Genomic DNA, 18863 nt, shown 5'->3' with positions numbered 1-18863 from the left:
CCCAAAACAGAAAAACAAAGGCACAATGCTAGGCACTGCTGGGCACCCTGTAAGAGCTTAAACAGTGTAGCTTGAAATGGGGACACACCTTAGACCTATCAGACATCAGATATTGTTCTTGATCCCATTCTCTGATAGGAGTGCAAATCCTAATGTGCCATCAGGCTAGATTAAGATTAGCTCAGAGACACCTTGGGTGGCTCAGTCAGTTAAGCACCTGCCTTTGGCTCAGGTCATCATCCCAGGGTCCTGGGATCAAGTCCCTCATCAGGATCCCTACTCAGTGGGGAGCCTACTTCTTCCTCAGCCTACTGATCCTGCTGCTTGTGCTCGCTCTCTCGCTCTGATAAATAAGTAAATAAATTCTAATATATATATATATTTTTTAACAAGCTTTAATTCACTTTTATTTTTCTTGTATAAAACTATGTGGTAGCCACAGCTGGAGCCTGGGTCCTCTGCATGGAGACTCTGGTGTGGGTCTTTACAAGATGGTCAGTGAATTCCTGATAGGGAGACTTGGTGAACACAGTCTCTTTCCAGAGATCAGGGGTGAGATAGCTGTAGGTCTTGGAGATCGCATCAAAAGTAGCCTTGGCAAAGTTCCCCAGGGTGGCAGTGCAGCCCCTGGCCGAAGTGTAGCAGTCATCAATACCAGCCATCATCAGTAGCTTCTTGGGCACAGGGGCTGAGACAATGCCAGTGCCTCTGGGGGCAGGGATGAGACGCACCAGCACAGAACCACAGCGACCAGTCACCTTGCATGGGACAGTGTGGGGCTTGCCGATCTTGTTCCCCCAGTAGCCTCGTCGCACGGGGACGATATATATATATATATTAGCTCAGAAACCAGCCAAATGAAGAATCAGCTCAGGAACTAAGATGGCCAAATAGAGAGCAGCTCATCAGCATCTTTAGCTGTGAGAGGCTCAGAAAAGAGGTTTCTGAAGGGAGCTACAAAAAAATAAGTTTTAGTTTAACACAAGAAAACTTTTTTCAGTCAGAGAGGTGTGTTCCAATGCTGACAGAAGCCTGAATTGTCACCTGCCCACAGATCTACAGAGAAGATACATCCATCAAATAACTTTTAAATTCCCTTGCAACTTAAGATTCCCTGACATCAAAATACACAAGAGGGCAAATCACTTGCACAGAATACACAAGTGCTCAATGAGGAGTGGATGGGTGAACAGATAAACACACATATGAATGACCAAATGGATGAACGGAAATGGATGGATGGATAGATGACTAATGCAGTCTGACATTCTCAAATACTCAGCACCACCTGTCCACAAATATACTAGTTGTATCAAGTAAACTGGACTCAAGAGAAAAGAAATCCAAATGTATTTGTCCCTCGAAGAGTTGGCCAAATACTTACCTTGAAGTATCCAAGTATATGCTGCATTTTTATGCTTATGAAAGCAATTTGCTAAGAAAACTAGAATTTCATTTGAAAATCTCTTCATTTGTTCTGACTGGCTCAGTCTGAGCAGGCATCACTGTGACCCTGCCTAACACGAAAGCAGGTCCGTCCTGTGCAGCTCTTCTGTGACAGTCAGGAATCCCTGGCTCCAGGGCAAAAGAGAGATTGGAGCAACAGAGAAGCACTGACTGGAGTCCAACAAAAGTTCTGCTGTCTTGTCTCCCAGGTGATTTCTCATCTTTCATTTGTTTTTACATGACTTGCATCTATTTTCAACCACTGCTCCTGTCACACACTCCCTGATATGGATGTCTCTGCAACCTTCTGACACAGTTTGTACTGTCCCCTCAATAACAGGGCTTTTCGTGGCAAGGGTTTTATTTAAATAAATTTGCTAACACCTTCATGCACAAAGAATAGCTCTCACTCTGAGGCAGAGAATGAAGCTCAGAGTTCTAGGGAGTGGTTTATAAAATGTTTTAACCCCAACCCAGAGTCGGAAAAGCATTTTGTATCACAACCTAGTACACAGAACACACATAAAATAATAGTTAACCTAACTCTGTGCCATGCTTTCTAATATTTTCTACTCTATTTCATTTTTTAAGCCACAGGTCAGAACTAACTAATTTGATTTTATGACACACTAATGCATGGGGACTGGTGGCCTGAAAAGCACTACTTAAGGACTAATTATCAATTAGAATTTACAGAGTGTGGCAGTGGACCAAGTGCCCAAAAACTGTGTTATCAACATTAGAGGCAAAGCCCAGATCCACCCAAACCTATAAATAATATAACATTTTCTACGAATGGAATTAATAAGAGTTAATACATAATGGATGAGATTAGCTAAATGTAGAAATTAATTCAAGAAAATATAGGGCTGCAGGGATTTGAAAGTCCAATCAAGGTGTCCAGGATGTGCAGTGTGACAGAAGTCTTACTGGATTATAGTTCTAATATAAAAATTTGAGACCACAGTTTTAATTTGCCTTGTCTGAGGAAATCCTGCTGATGGCAAGAACTGACTATTTTGGGGTCTTAGAAGTGGGAAGTCAAGGTACAAGAACTTTTTAATGAGTCCCCCCATCCAGGGCCCCTGAACACAAATATCTAGTCTGCTTGGAAGCTTAGGGACTAGGCTCACAGCTCAATGACACCTATCCCCTTTCTCTTTATTTGGATCCACTACACAACTAGTGATTTAAACATTAGTTTCCCAAACATGTTTTCCTAAAGTGGTAAGAACACACTTTTTTTCATTGTAAATTAATAGACCAGGATCTTGGTGAATATGTATCAGTCTCATGGCTCCAGTTATATGATCCTTTCTGTGCTGAATGAAATATCAAGGTTGTACAAACCAAATCTAGAACAGAGCAGCCTTGCTGGGATGATGGCATTCAGGAGCCTAAGTAGCCAGCCAGCCTCTCTCAAAGAAATATCTCTTTCTGTCCTATCACTCTACCTATAACAAGTTATTCAGAGGTTGATAAATGGCAAACCAAATAGTAACATACTGGTTTTGTAAACTCAGGCGTTGACTTAGCATTCCTTTAGCCAGCTGGAGCAAAGGAATATTATTGAAACTCCATCAGATTTGCTTTCCCATACCAGGGCTGTGTGTGGCCCAAATTTCCACAAACTAATGTTATATTTTTAAAAGAAGACTAAACAATTTGTGTCATGAGTTCTGGTGGCCAATATCTTGCCTTAGTATTTGAAATCAACTGCTGGATCTGGCTTTTCTATGCTCCTCAGTGCCATTCATTCATTCCACACACATTTTGTGAGCACCCAGAGAGATAAGGACTCGCCCTCAAGGAAGTCAAAGACTGGAACAGAATAATAACAAATCAGTATGAGAAATCGTGTTATATGCACTACAGAGTCATGGCATCACATAGGATCAACTCAAGAGAGGAAAGTGAAAGATTTCACAGGGAAATGTTTGAGGCGAATTGTGAGGGAGAAGTGGAGATAAAGAGGCAGACCAATGGAGAATCTAGAAAGAGAGAACATGCACAGGAGTTTGGACTGGCTTGATTATAAGGCTCTCATGAGTTTAAAGAGGACATTTTTGCTGTTGCAGATTTGCTTTATTTTTAAGGAGAAAGTGTAACCATCAGACTCACTTTTTAGACAACTCTGGCAGAAATAGGGGGTTGGAATAGGTGGCAATAGTAGACACAAAGTCTAATAAGCTTACTTAGTACCTAGAGCATTAAATCTGTGTGTGGGGGGGTGCTATTTAAAAACTAACCCATAACACAAAAGACTATTATGCTAGTTTTGGGGTTTTTCTTACCAAAAATTGGAATTAAAGCTAATGTGAACTCTTGCCACAAGAAATATAGTTTTCATGATGATCTGTATTGTTTTCCTTCTTTTTCCAAAGCCATCCAAAATGATAGGAGAATCTTTTTAGTAGGAAAGCACTACCACTTTGAGCTAATTTTTCAAACCTATTATTTCTCTCTTTTTATTTAATCTTAAAATGTATGATTGTGTGAGATGACACTTCATAGAAGTGGCAATGCCTGGCAACTTTCTACTATTTCCTAAATTATAACGACTAGGAGGACCAGTCTCTACAAATATCCAATTCCCTTTTCTGGTTGAGTGAGCTTTTAGAGTGCTGAGGGCCCAGCCAGCAGAGATGGGAGTTGCCAGGTTCCCAGGACTAGCATCAGGTATCAGTGGTGAGCAATGGAGATGTCAGGAAGGGCTGTGTATAGGACTGGATGGCTGTCGAGTCCAAAACATACGCCAGAGAGGAAGGGTCCAGGTGTACAGGCAATAGGATGAAGGCAAGTAGAATGGTTCAAAGCCAACCCTGTGAGGAAAGATCCCAGATGAGTTCTCTACCAAACAATGAATAGTGACAGCGACTCTTTCTCCCAGTTTTTTGAGACATAGTTAGTATATACCACTCTATAAGCTTAAGGTATGACACACCATCTTCCTAAACTACAGAGTAAATAAGTAGTATTGCCACATTTAAAATATATTTAAATAAAAATATTTATAGTTAAAAAAATATGTATATAAAATGTATTTTAAATGTATTTTAAAATAATAAGGCAGCCACCTAACATAATACTTTCAGTGAACCACTCCATGTAACTTCATGAAGTATTATCTTTCCATTTATACATTCAGAATGAAAACCATATGGCGTAGAAGGTCGAAGTTGGAGGATTTCATTTATGTACTTAAGAGCCAGAAAAATCAATACAAACAAAAGACCTCTCCAGCAGTTCCCTGATTACTACTTTACATAGGAGTAAACTCAGGAAATATAAATTTCCTTGTTTTCCAGGAGTTTTAAATGAATATGATACTGCTAATAAGTATTATAAGTTGTTTTTCATTTCAGTTTCATGTTTTTCCTTCTACTCTGTAATTCCTACTATTCCATGCCTGTGTCACCACACATCCAATTAGCAACTAAGCATGTACTGTTAGCATGACAGTATTACAGCCAGCTTAGGCTTCTGTGAATGACTGGATGATAGTGCTCTCTCCAGTTTCAGTCACAGAAGGGGCTTCAAGTGCTCTACAAATTCAAAATAATGATGAAAAGAAATGGATGAGCTTTAGAAAAAACAAATAATAAGGCTGTGCATATTTTCATGTATGAGGCTATTTGAAAACCTATAAACACATTTTATTCAAGATTGTACTGATGTCTTAATATAAAAAAACCTCCTCTCTATTTTTAATTCGTCAAAAAAGTAGAGATATTGAGATTTCATTTTTAAGTGCTGATACTATTATAATATTACAATGATTATTTTTAGTGTATGACTTACATAAGAAGGAAACACTTACAAATACTTCCCCTATACCAGGATTTCTAAAAGCTGCTTGAGATCACTGTAACCAGATTAGTGAGGTCATGGTCAGTTAATTATCACAAGGTTGAGGAGCAGATGCATGTTCTTTAAGAAATAAAAGATTTTAAGTAAAAGATCTGTTCTCTAGCACAAAAAAATCTAGTACATTTAAGAAACATTAATAGTGGTAAAGTTTCAGGTCACCAGTCCTTGTATATATTAAAGAAAAATTCTCAAGATTACAGGAAATATTTTGCCATTCTCAACCTATTTTCAACAGAAGCTCAGGCTTATTATGATAAGATAAAGAATAACCATAAGATTAACTTAAATATTATGATAAATGACATATAAATATTTTCTACTCTTTCTTATCCTCTCTCAATAAAGGGCAATGACTTAAATCAGTGTTGTGAATTTTCCAAAGTTCTCATATTAATGGTTTCTTTACTTCAAACTTTTATTAAGTGACATTAAAATTATTGCAACTCTAATTTTAAACTGAGCAGAATGAAAGAACATAGAACTTATAATAATTTAGTTCTGCATTAGCAAAGATTTTTTTCTTTAGTCATAAAAATTCAATTGAAAGGGGCATAGTAAAACAGCCATTCTTATCTATTTTTTGATGAGTGAATAAATTTGTATAACCTTTTGAAAAGGCAATTTGAATACCTCAAGAGCCGTATATTAGTTATCTATTGTTACATTAAAAATTACCCAAAAAACAACAGACATTTTTATCTTACAGATTCTGTGAGTTAGGGATTCAGAAGTAGCTTATCTTGGTAGCTCCAGCTGGGTCTTTCATGAGGTTGGAGTCAATATGTTGGCTAGGGCTGCATTCTTGTGCAGGCTTGTCTGAGCTACAAGATTAATTTCCACAATGACTCCCTTGCCTGTAGGAATGGAGAGCCTGGAGCAGCCTGTAGACATGGACCTCTCCACAGAATTAGTTGACCACCATCCTCACATGTCATCAGCTTCCCCAGGGACAAGTGAGCCAAGAGAAAGCAAGGAAGAAGTCCCTGGCCTATTATGACCTAGTGTCCAAAGTCACACCCATCACTTCTGCCCTAGGCTATTCAGTAGAAGTGAGTCACTAAGTGTTCAGCTCAAACTCAAGAGGAGGGGAATTAAGAGCCATCTCTTGAAGAAATGAGTCATCAAAGAAACCTCAGACATATTTTTAAATGACAACAATCTCTAAAATATTTTGGAAAATCATTCAACACACACGTACACACACACACACACACACACATTTTTTTTTATTTAAATTCAATTTACCAACATATAACACCCAGTGCTCATCCCATCAAGTCCCCTCCTTAGTGCCCGTCACTCAGTTACCCCATCCCCCCACCTCAACCCTTTGTTTGTTTCCCAGAGTTAGGAGTCTCTCATGGTTTATCTCCCTCTCTAATTTTTCCCCACTCGTTTCCCCTCCTTTCCCTTATAATCCCTTTCACTATTTCTTATATTCCATGTATGAGTAAAACCATATGATGATTGCCCTTCTCTGATTGACTTACTTCACTCAGCATAGTACCCTCTAGTTCCATCCATGTCAAAGCAAATGGTAGATATTCGTCCTTTCTGAGGGATAAGTAATATTCCATTGTATATATAGACCACATCTTCTTTATCCATTTACCTGTTGAAGGACATTGTGGCTCCTTCCATAGTTTGACTATTATGGACATTGTTGCTATGAGCATTGGGGTGCAGGCATCCTGGCATTTCACTACCTCAGTATCTTTGGGGTAAATACCCAGTAGTGCAATTGCTGGGTTATAGGGTAGCTCTATTTTTAACTTCTTGCAGAACCTCCACACTGTTTTCCAGAGTGGCTGTACCAGTTCACATTCCCACCAACAGTACAAGAGGGTTCCCCTTTCTCCACATCCTCTCCAACATTTGTTGTTTCCTGCCTTGTCGATTTTCGCCATTCTCACTTGTGTGAAATGGTATCTCTTTGTGGCTTTGATTTGTATTTCCCTGATGGCAAGTGATGTGGAGCATTTATGCACGTGCTTTTTGGCCACATGTACATCTTATTTGGAGAAATTTCTATTCATGTCTTCTGCCCATTTCATGACTGGATTGTTTGTTTCTTCTTTATAGATCTTGGATACTAGCCCTTTATCTGATATGTCATTTGTGAATATCTTCTCCCATCCTGTAGATTGTCTTTTAGTTTTGTTGATTATTTCCTTTAGTATACAGAAGTTTTTTTATCTTGATGAAATCCCAATAGTTCATTTTTGCTTTTGTTTCCCTTGCCTTCATAGATGTGTCTAGCAAGAAGGTGCTGTGGCCAAGTTCAAAAAGGTTGTTGCCTGTGTTCTCCTCTAGTATTTTGATGGATTCTTGTCTCACATTTAGATCTCTCAACCATTTTGAGTTTATCTTTGTGTATGGTGTAAGAGATTTGTCCAGTTTCATTCTTCTACGTGTGGCTGTCCAATTTTCCCAACACCACTTATTGAAAGGACTGTCCTTTTTCCAGTGGATATTCTTTCCTGCTTTGTCAAATATTAGTTGACCATAGAGTTGAGGATCCATTTCTGGGTTCTCTATTCCTTTCCATTGATCTAGGCACACACACATTTTTATGATGTCATTCATTGCAGTGGTATTTACAAAACAGAATTATAAAAAAACCTTCGGTCCAATAGTCAGGAAACTGTTGAATAAAGCAAGATGTGTATGTACACATTGTGTAGTTAAATCCAAATAATGTTTTCCAAGAATATTCAATAGCATATACAAGGCCTTCTATTATAACATTAAATGGGAAAAGCATTATGTGAAAAATATAAATGGAAAAATATTTAAAAGAAATAAATCAAAATGTTAAAACCAGTTGCCTTTGGGTGTTAGAGTTGAATGTTAGCATTCTCTATTTTTCAATATTTCCACGTAATGAAGCATCCAGTTTCCACAATTCCCAGCTTACAGCATACCTACATGCAGTCTGTATACAATGACCCTTTAAAACTTACTAGTATGTTTGGGGCGCCTGGGTGGTTCATTCAGTTGTCTACCTTTAGCTAAGGTTGTAATTTCAGAGTCCTGGGATTAAGCGCCATGCACAGCTCTCTGCTCAGCAGGGAGTCTGCTTCTCCCTCTCCTTCCCTCTCTTCCTCTTCTCTCTCTTTCTCTCTCAAGTAAATAAAGAAAATCTTTTAAAAAAAAAGCTTAAGTGTATTTATTAAACAATTTCCTAACTTTTAACAGGAAAATTTCTTCAGTCCTTTTAAAATTATCAAATTAATGGGAATCCCTGGGTGGCTTAGACATTTAGTGCCCGCCTTCAGCCCAGGTCGTGATCCTGGAGACCTGGGATCAAGTCCCACATCACGCTCCCTGCATGGAGCCTGCTTCTTCCTCTGCCTGTGTCTCTGCCTCTCTCTCTCTCTCTCTCTCTGTGTCTCTCATGAATAAATAAATAAAATTTTTTAAAATAAATAAATAAATAAAATTATCAAATTAGTGATTCTCTTCATTATAAAACCCACTCTGAAAGACACAGCAATATAGACATTCCTGTTCATTCCTAATGGAGAATGCCTACAACTCCTTCCACAAGAGATCTTGTTATGTTCAGGAGAGGCTTGGAGCAGTCCTAGGAGGAGACAAGAAATGTGCAATGAAGGGCATTTGGAGTCCAGGCCTCAGTACAAACCAGGTGGATAGCTGACCCCAGACAGTGATTTCTGGACCCACAGTTTGGAAGCAGGCCTCTACCAACACAGCACATATGAGCACACATTGTAACTCATATATAGCCTTCTCTTAGCTACTCACCTGAGAATTTTCCACAAAACAGATCTGTAAGGGGCCTCTCTTATGAATGGGATTCAGATCAGACCCATCCTCCCTTCTTCTGTTCCTTGCACTCAGCCTCCACACACCCCATTCCATCCATATCCAATTGTAACAATACTGTATCCACTCCACTCTGATCTCCTGGAATCCTCCTTACCACTCTGAGCATCCATCCCCCAGCCTCTGGGAGGTTTTCCAAAAGCTGGTGCCTGCATCTTTCTTCAGTGATTTCTTTTGAGCTACTGGACTGCTCTGGCTGCGAACACAGGCAATTGAAAATGCTTGTGAGTTCATATATGATCCACTCATACCAAATACTTGTGCCTGACATACATGTGTACACACACATACACACACAGAGCACTCCTTAGCCAATGACTGATAAAAGTAGGAATATGAATACCCAGCTCCCTGTCTCAAGCCAGGACGACCTTAAGGTAAAATTTATGCTTAGAGCTTCTCTGGAGATCAAACGGAGGCTGGAATTTGGTCTGAAATATCACTGTATTGGTGTCTTTCCTTCCCTACCCTACTTCCCCCATACTCTTTCCACTTTTCCTGGGAAGTCTTTCTTAATAAACCCCTTGCATAAATTCCTCTTTTCAGGGTCATCTTGTGGAAGAACTGCCTTGCCCAAAATGGCCATAGCACCCTGACCAAGGAACAGGGAGAGAGAGAGAGAGAACTCAGTTCAGACCAAATCCAGACAAAGTCCAACATTTAGATTTGGTTCAAGAGGAGGAGTCAACTGATGATATAGAAAAGGAATAGCCAGAGAACGGGGGGAAGTAAACCAGGAGAGTGGGAAACCAAGAAAGCTAAGCATTCCAAAAAGAAGGAGGTGTCAGAAAAGTTGGGTGCTACTGAGGTCACACAAGGCAAGAATGGAAAACTAGCCACTGATCTTGCTCCATGGAAGTCACGGATGCTCCTGACAAGTGTAATGTTTAAGGGGGCTGTGAAGGTGGGGTCCGAGTAAGGAATGAGTGGTGCAAAAGATGAGAAAGCTGGCATGTTTGGCCATGAATAGGTGTGGAATAATGGGAGAGTGGTTTGAAGGAATTTGAGACAAGGGGACACTTTGTAAGAATATGTTTATATAGTGATAGGAAAGATTCAATAGAAAAGGAGCAAAAAATGGTGAATGAGAAAAAGAGAAAACAGAAAGAACAGAGTGTGAATGAGTAAGAATAAATGGATAGAGATCTCCCAAAATGTGTTTACCCTTACCCATTTACCCTAATGCTTGCTTTTCTGCCCAGCAGCCCACCTCTAACCCATTCCAGGATAAAGAAAAAGCATTATTTTTTCATAATGATTCACTCTCCTCAAACAACAGATTGAAAGACTTCCTACTAAAGCTCACATAAAAACTATAATAAACTTCCTTGCATTTATTTGGTTCTCACTCCGTAGTATGTGGTCTTGAATAATGGTCAGGGCAGGTAGGGGAAGAAATTCGATTTTTGAAAGGCAAAAGTTCTCCCTTGCTTCCTATGGTTTTCTGTGATCTCTGTGGAAGTAGACACTTCAAATCTTTCAAGAGAGAACTTGCTGCAAGGAATGTGGTTAGTTGGCCACCTTTAGCTATATCTCTGAGATCTGTCTCAGCATTCACACTGAGGCCAGGCCCTTCCCAGGTTGCTCCCAGCCAATGACTGAGCACCACAGGACCACTAGAGCCAGGGCTTCCTGGCCAACACAAGCTTCCTCTCCCTGGCAATCTTTGCTCTGAAGTTTCCCACCAGCCTGATCTAGACCTTCTCAGAGCTTCATTGCAATCTCAGGTTCTTTCTCCAGATCCTTCTTCCTCCACCCTCTCCTTCTATAAGTGTCACACGTGCAGCATGATCTGAAGATTCTAACTGGTCCTATGACATCTGTCCTTTATCTTCCATAGATATTTCCTACATGGAACCTCATGCATTTCTAATTCTGTCTTGGTATCTACTTGCTACAGGGCCCAAACTGACACATATACCTCCGCAGGATTAGGAGCGTGTTTTGCTCACCGTTTTGATGATTTTTCATATATTGCATTTCAACCAAAGACTTGCATCTGTAGAAATATTAAATCAAATCTTGCACTTTCAAGAAATAGATAATTAATAAATTGTTGTTATTATTGATAGCTATGCTAGTTTTATAAATGATTATTATAACCGCCAAAGGACCTGGCACCAACTCATATTTGTCTGTTCCCTATTGAGTAAGCATAGTTCAATAGATTGTTATTCTTGTTTGCTCTTTTCCAACAAAGAAATCACAGTGTTCAGTTGCCAAATGAATAGAGCGGAATAATGTCATGATACAAATAGAGCAAAGAATGCCACCCAGGCATTCTGTACCCATAAGGTTCCTGACTACAAGCAAAAACTAACTTAAGCAATAGGAAATTTATCAACATGATATAAGGTAGTGGGAAGGAGAATGACAGGGTACCAGAGACCAGGGCATCAGGCTTGGGAATGGATTGAAAGAACCAAGGGAGCTCTGAGGGTCAAGATGCTGGGAAGAAAACTTAGCAATCATTTCATGGTGGAAAATCCTAGACAGTACTGTGCTAGCATTTTGGTCAATGCTGCAACAAATCACCTGTAACCACCTCTGATACCCATGTGTCCAACTGGTTGGATTCAAGTCAAACAGCTGCCATTTGGCTGCATCACGAAAGGGAGAGAAGAGATCCAGGAAGTTCACTTTGATCAGAGGGAGACAGGCACTATTTCTACCAGGGATGAACAAATGGGAGAAGAAATTCCTTCCGAGGAAATTAAGGTGGTATTATGAATGTGCTAAGTGCTAAAAAGATGAAAATTAAAAAGGCAAATTCCACCACACACTCCTAGGTCCCAAACCAGTCCTTTTCCATCATCTGAAGGCATGGGAAGTTTATTCAAAGAAAATATTAGAGCAGTGGTTCTCAACTATGCCTGATGAAAGAATCATCTGGAGAGCTTTTATGAATCCTAATGCTCAGTTCAAAACTCAAACCAATTAAATAAGAATTTGGGGGCGGGACCCACGCATCAGTACCTTGTAAAACTCCCCAGATGATTCTAACATGCAGCCAAGGTTGAGAACAACCCTATTAGTAGAAAGCCCAATACACAAAACAGACAAAGCAGCCCTACTCCATTGGGTGGGGAGATTGGCATTGCTCCCATCCCACTGGTCCCTGAGGCACCTCTGAGGAAACCTTTCATACTAGCACTTATGATAGGTTATAATTGTACATTTGTTGACTCCCTTACTTTCCCACACCCAAATCCATTCTGTCAGTTTGGCTTAAGCTCCAAAAGAGAATCAGAATCTGACTACCTCCCCCACTGCCATTCTGGCCCAAGCCAGCATCCTCTCCTGCTTGGATGCCATGAGAGCTTCCTAGTGGGTCTCCCTGCTTCTACCCTCAATCTGCTTTCAATATAGCAATATGAATGATTCTTGTATAAGATAAACCAACACGTGGTCCTCCTTTACCCACAACCCAGAGATGGGTCCCATTTCATTCAGAGTAAAAGCCAAAATCTCTGAGCTGCTACATCAGGGGTCAGCAATTTTTTAGTAAATATTTCAGGCTGTGTAGGCCATATGGTCTCTGTCACAACTATTCAACTCTGCAGTGGTAGCCAGAAAGCAGCCTTAGATGATGTGTAAATGAACAAGCATGGCCATTTGCCAATAAGATGATGTACAAAAACAAGCAGAGGGGCTAGATTTGGTCTGCATGCTGATATATGCCAACCCCTGCTGTACAAATCAGACCCCTGATGCAGTTTTAGCCTGATATCTTCCTGTCCTCCTCCTCTCTCTCCTTTCCAGTCACACTGGCTCCCTGAAGTTGCTGGAATGCTCCGGGCACTCTCCTGCTTTAGGGAGTGGGTTCTATGTCCCTTCTGCCCTCCAAGCTTTCCTTTGGCTACCCCCTCACCTTGTTCAAGCCTTTGTACAAATCTTACCTTCTCAATAAGGTTCACTGGGATGCCCTATTTAATAGAGCGCCTGCCTCCTTACCCCCACCCCCACGGTACCCTATATCACCCTTACTCTTTCCCTCTCCAGTTCCCTTCTCTGATTTTCTTTCCATAGTACCTTTCACACTTAAGCATACTTTACAATTTATTTATTAAGCCATTTACCGTCTACCCAGAATGTAAAGTGAACAAGTGCAGAGTATCTGTCAGGGTTCAATCAGAGCAGCAGAACCACTACAAGAAATAGAGAATGGGATTTATTCTAGGGATTTGTTGTTAGGAAGTTGTGAGAGCAAGTGGGGCAACTGTGTAAGCTACTGCCTCTCCTTCTGGTTGGAGCCTGGAGTCACCATGAGTCACTGATTCAGGAGAAAATCCTGGATCTGCATGAGAAAGGGGGCAACGTGGATTTCACAAGGAGGCAAATACATGCAAACTGAACCTACATCTGTCACTCACTGACTCAAACTCAGTGCTGTAGGAATCTGCAGGAGAAGTGGGCCCACTTGCCATAAGTTGCACCACATTGGGCTCAGGCCACAGAGAAGCAGGAGGAGGATACCCAGCAGGACCCAGAGATCGTCCACTAGCACGCTAGGAAGGTGATGCAGCAGATGAGCTCCAACATGCATGAGCTACAGCAGTGCCTGGAGCCCTGCAATGTCCTTCAGAGGTTAATGACTGCAGCTTCACTCCTGCTTTTCAGATCTTATGCATATTTCTCCTATGCCCATGCCTAACCCAGAGAAAATTCTGGGAAATGTAGTTCTGGCCTAGATAGGTTGGCACATATGAGTGAAACCATATGATGATTGTCCTCTGATTGATGTATTTCACTCAGCATAATACCCTCCAGTTCCATCCATGTCGAAGCAAATGGTAGATATTTGCCCTTTCTGAGGAATGAGTAATATTCCATTGTATATATAGACCACATCTTCTTTATTCATTCATCTGTCAAAGGACATCGTGGCTCCTTCCACAGTTTGGAAGGACAACTGCTGCTATGTGGACATTGCTGCTATGAACATTGGGATGTAGGTGTCCTGGCATTTCACTACATCAGTATCTTTGGGGTAAATACTTAGTAGTGCAATTGCTGGGTCATAGGGTAGCTCTATTTTTAACTTCTTGAGGAATCTCCACACTGTTTTCCAGAGTGTCTGCACCAGTTTGCATTCCCACCAACAGTGCAAGAGGGTTCCCCCTTCTCCACATCCTCTCCAACATGTGTTGTTCCCTGTCTTGTTAATTTTCGCTATTCTCATTGATGTGAGGTGGTATCTCATTGTGGTTTTGATTTGTATAGTCCATTGGAGAAGGAAAATCATCATAGGGTTTCACTCATATGTGGAATATAAGAAATAGAGAAAGGGAAATAAGGGAAAGGAGGGGAACTGAGTGGGAAAAATTAGAGAGGGAGATAAACCATGAGAGATTCCTAACTCTGGGAAACAAACAAATGGTTGCGGAGGGGGAATGGGGTAACTGAGTGATGGGCACTGAGGGGACTTGATGGGATGAGCACTAGGTGTTATAATATATGTTGGCAAATCGAACTTCAATAAAAACCAAAAAAAAATTTTTAATGTTAAAAAAGAAAAGCAAAACAAAACAGCAACAACAAAAAAACTAAAACTCTCCCCAAATAAATAGTTTTCTATTCAAAGCCAAAAAAAAAAAAAAAAAAGGTTGGCACATTATAAAGCCCCCACACGCAGGAATAGTATTGTCTTGTTTCTTGTTTTACTGATGAATAAGAATCCCAAGGACCTAAAACAGTGCCTGGAACATTATATAGGTGCTTTAAAAAAATAGTTGATGGGGGTGCCTGGGTGGCTCAGGTGGTTAAGCATCTGCCTTCAGCTCAGGTCATGATCCCAGAGTCCTGGGATTGAACCTCTTGTCAGGCTCCCTGCTCAGTGGCGAGTCTGCTTCTCCCTCTCTCCCCTGCTCATGCTCTCTCTTACCATCTCTCTCACTATCTCTCTCTCTCTCTCTCTCTCTCTCAAATAAAAAAATAGAATCTTTTTTAAAAATAATAATTGATAAATGAATAAATGAATGAATGAATGATACTTTGATGGATATTGATTCATGCCAGCTCCTCTGCTAGTATGTAAGTTCATGAGAGCAGAGAGCATGTGTTTTATGGCCACCATTGTATCATCAGCATCTAGCACACACATTCACTCTCTGTGCAGGCTCTTGTTCCAGGAAACCCTTCCCAGTAGCCAAAAATAGATATCTAATGGTATCTCTACAAGAATGCCAAAGGGTAGCCAACACAGACCCATAGCAACATTTCCTAAAATCCTTTCTCCAAACTCCAGAGCTGCCCCCAAATATTGATTCTTCTCTCTCTTACCTTTCTACGAAAATCTCCTTATCCCCTACACCCCATCCACCACCAAGCACCCTAACACACATCAGAAGACTGCAGTGAGCTGGCAAATTCAATCTCCCTTAAATTATATATGTGTGTGAATGTGTATGTGTGTGTCTGTATTCATATATATAATTTTATTTTCTCCCTCCTACTGAATGAATGAACAAAGAAACAGACAAAACAAGTGAATGAATGAATTTGAAAACTAGTGACCTAAACTACCATTCTTCCTTGCAACCCTGCAATTACAGGAGCTCTTTACTAACAATAGGACTGGGAACACATGACAAATTAAGACTTTTGGATTTTTTTTTAAGATTTATTTGTTTATTCATGAGAGACAGAGAGAAGTAGAGACATAGGCGGAGGGAGAAATGGGCTTCTCGCAGGGAGCCCAATGTGGGACTCGATCCCAGGACCCTGGGATCACACTCTGCTTTCGGATCAGCCACCGCTGAGCCACCCAGGTGTCCCAAGTCTTTTGGATATTATGTGATAGAATCAAATCAAGTGATTTTTCAAATATATATGTATATATATATATATATATACATATATAGTACCTGAACACATATGTGGGTGGAAATATTCTGCAAACTACTGGGTCATTACGATCCACGATTATTGAGAAAATTACACAGATGCTAGGAGATAAGAAATCATTATTATTGAGAAAATTACACAGATGCTAGGAGATAAGAGTTTGTCATTTAAAATATTTTTAAAAGATGATTTTGTTTCCTGCCTTTGTTTCTATTAATATTAATAGTAATAAAGTCAAAATTATTGACTTCATAAAGGCACTGACAATAAAGAAATAGATAATATACAAATATGGAATTTAGCTTTGAAACACTATATATGTATATACATATGCATGTATGCATATATAAAAACACACTTGCAACATATATATAACATTTATATTCAGGAAAAGTGTTGTAAAATTTACCCCCTTATAACTCACAAAGTCGATAATCTTCAGGCAAAAATAATCCAGCCTTAGCCTTCTTCAAACAGAGAATTAAATGTTCTCTGGATATAATAGAGAATAGAAAACAAAGAACAGGGTTGTACATCTCTGGCACATCTCAAGCAAAGCAAAGAAATTCTCAGGAAATCCCCAACCCACTGCCACATTTATTCTGAACCAAGCTCCAATTCAGGAGGCAGGTGAATTGTACACCCTCCTGAAGCTTCTTTCCTAGAACAAAGATAATGACTTTCCCTAGACTTCACCCTCAAATCAGGGAACAACTTCATATTATCTGAAAGATGATCCAATATGTGTGAATAATGACAAACCCAAAGGTAAAAAAAATCCTTCAGCCACTGGGGTTTGTGACCAAATGATTCTGAAATCAGTCATCTCCAGAAAAAACTTTCCTGTCTTCCCTGGGACAAACTATACATAGTCCTCACTAATTTTTCCCTCACTCTGCAGTGGCTGGACTCAGACCATTTTGGAGTTGTTTATAAACACAAACCACTATCAATTGTTGGATAAAGTCCCCATAACCTCAAAGTGAACTGTTTCTATGAAGAAATAGCACTGCTCAGCAATGAGTGAGCTAGAGATACAGACACCTATAAAAGCCAACTTTGTGACTCATTGTTAAGTGGTTGCCTTAAAAGAATTATGGTTGTGAATCAATCTGCAATCAATTCTCTACAAATGAAAGCTCTAGCTAACTTAGTTCAGTGAATCATATAAATCCAGAGGAACAATGTGAAAAATTTCCTGGCTGACAGCGAGAAACCCAGGAAGACACATTTTTAATGTCTGATCTTATTTGTTAAACTTAGAAAATCTCATCCTTGACTGGACTCAGACTTAGAGGTAGAAGTTCTCAGAGAGGACAGCCTCCACCTCTCAGCCATCTGTTCCTGGTATTTTTCTTTAGCTTCCTTCATTCTCAAGGCCAAATGTTTAGCCTACTCTTCAGCCACTTATTTTCCATAGTACGCTGTTTCTTCAGAGCCATACGCCGATGTTTGTGTTGGAAGATGTATGGAGTAACAAGATGCCGAGTCTTGGCTGCTTTGGTTCTAGGTTACTCACCTTCTTTATTTAGGGGCTTTCTCACAACATACTGGTGGGCATCATCCTTAGAGAGACTGAAGAGTTTGTGGATTCTCCTAGCTCTTTTGGACTTCCAGTGAGGAGGTGTAGTAGTATCAGTAGGCCCAGGAAGGTCCTTCTCCCCTTTTTCACAATGACCAAGTTGAGAGCACTGAGACTGGCATCCACAAGGCAACCCTGAACAGCTCTGCACTTTCTTTCTCTGGTCCTCCCTGGTCTGTAGCAGGAACACCCCTCACTCAGCAGCAGGTGGACACAGCTGTGGGTCTGGACCGCCTGCTTCATGGGGAAGCCTACTCTGTCATCGCCACCACTGATTCAAGCCATGTAACCCTTCCATTCTTTACCCAGAGCAGCAGCAGCAGCATCTGTGGCCATATGCTTCTCATAATAGGTATGAGGTTTGTATCCATCGTACACTTCAATGAGTTTCTGGCAGCCAATAGCTGGGAAAGAGATGTTCACCTTCATCTTGAAGCAGCCTCCTGCCCCCCAAGACAGCACTGTTTTTATATGGCAAGAGGTACCTGTCTGCTCTGAGAGTGCTCTACACTTCCTAAATGCATGACCTCAGTTATTCATTCAGAGAATGTGACCAAGCCCTTTGAGCTTACAATAATAATCACTTGGAAATAATGAACTTGACTTTCACTTTGAAAGAACAAGGCATAAAAGGAACAGAAAGTTCCACCACTTACCCTCCTGCATTTTCTGCTTTACGCAGGGGAAAGAGGAAATGACTCAGCTTCCTCCAACTCCTGGCCATCCTCATTTCTCCAACTTATTTCTGCATACATGGTAAAAATCCTATATTCGTTCAGCAAATGCTTATAGAGAATGTACTATGTGTCAAGTACTTTGGACAAACATACATAACCTCTCCTGCCAAATTTATTATTAAATGTATTTTTTCCAATTGTGTTTCTGATATTTTTCTTTGGTTTAGAACAATATTTGCAACAGTTCTTTAAATTTAACTTGTGGATCTCTTGTGTTTAGAGCAAACCATTTTATACAAGAATTTTCCCATTACTGGGTTTCCTATCTTTGGACGAGCTAGAGTCATTTTTTTTTTTTAGGGAACCTTCTTTGGTAGCTACTGAGCTTACCTTTTCAGAAATGGAACTATATATATAATAATAATAAAATTATTGTACCCTGTACCAAATCTTTGCCCATATCTCCCTATAATCTATGCTCTTCTAAACTTTAATACTATAGAGAGTATATCAGAGTAAAATAGGATTTGCCTCCTTTGCAGGCCACCTGATTTTCTCCCTGGATGCTTTGGAAGAATTTAAAATTTTTAAAA

General features: G+C 40.1%; 2 pseudogenes; both read right to left on the bottom strand.

Moving 5' to 3' along the window:
* Positions 1 to 394: 394 nt before the first annotated feature.
* On the bottom strand, positions 395 to 822 carry LOC140594525 (small ribosomal subunit protein uS5 pseudogene; annotated as a pseudogene).
* A 16458-nt stretch (positions 823 to 17280) lies between these two features.
* On the bottom strand, positions 17281 to 18022 carry LOC112925632 (small ribosomal subunit protein eS6-like; annotated as a pseudogene).
* Positions 18023 to 18863: the final 841 nt, after the last annotated feature.

The sequence above is a fragment of the Vulpes vulpes genome, chromosome 11 (assembly GCF_048418805.1).
Source record: "Vulpes vulpes isolate BD-2025 chromosome 11, VulVul3, whole genome shotgun sequence".
Taxonomy (NCBI): Eukaryota; Metazoa; Chordata; class Mammalia; order Carnivora; family Canidae; genus Vulpes; species Vulpes vulpes.
The sequence above is the reverse complement of the archived record's forward strand: the minus strand, read 5'-3'. Positions and strand labels throughout refer to the sequence as shown.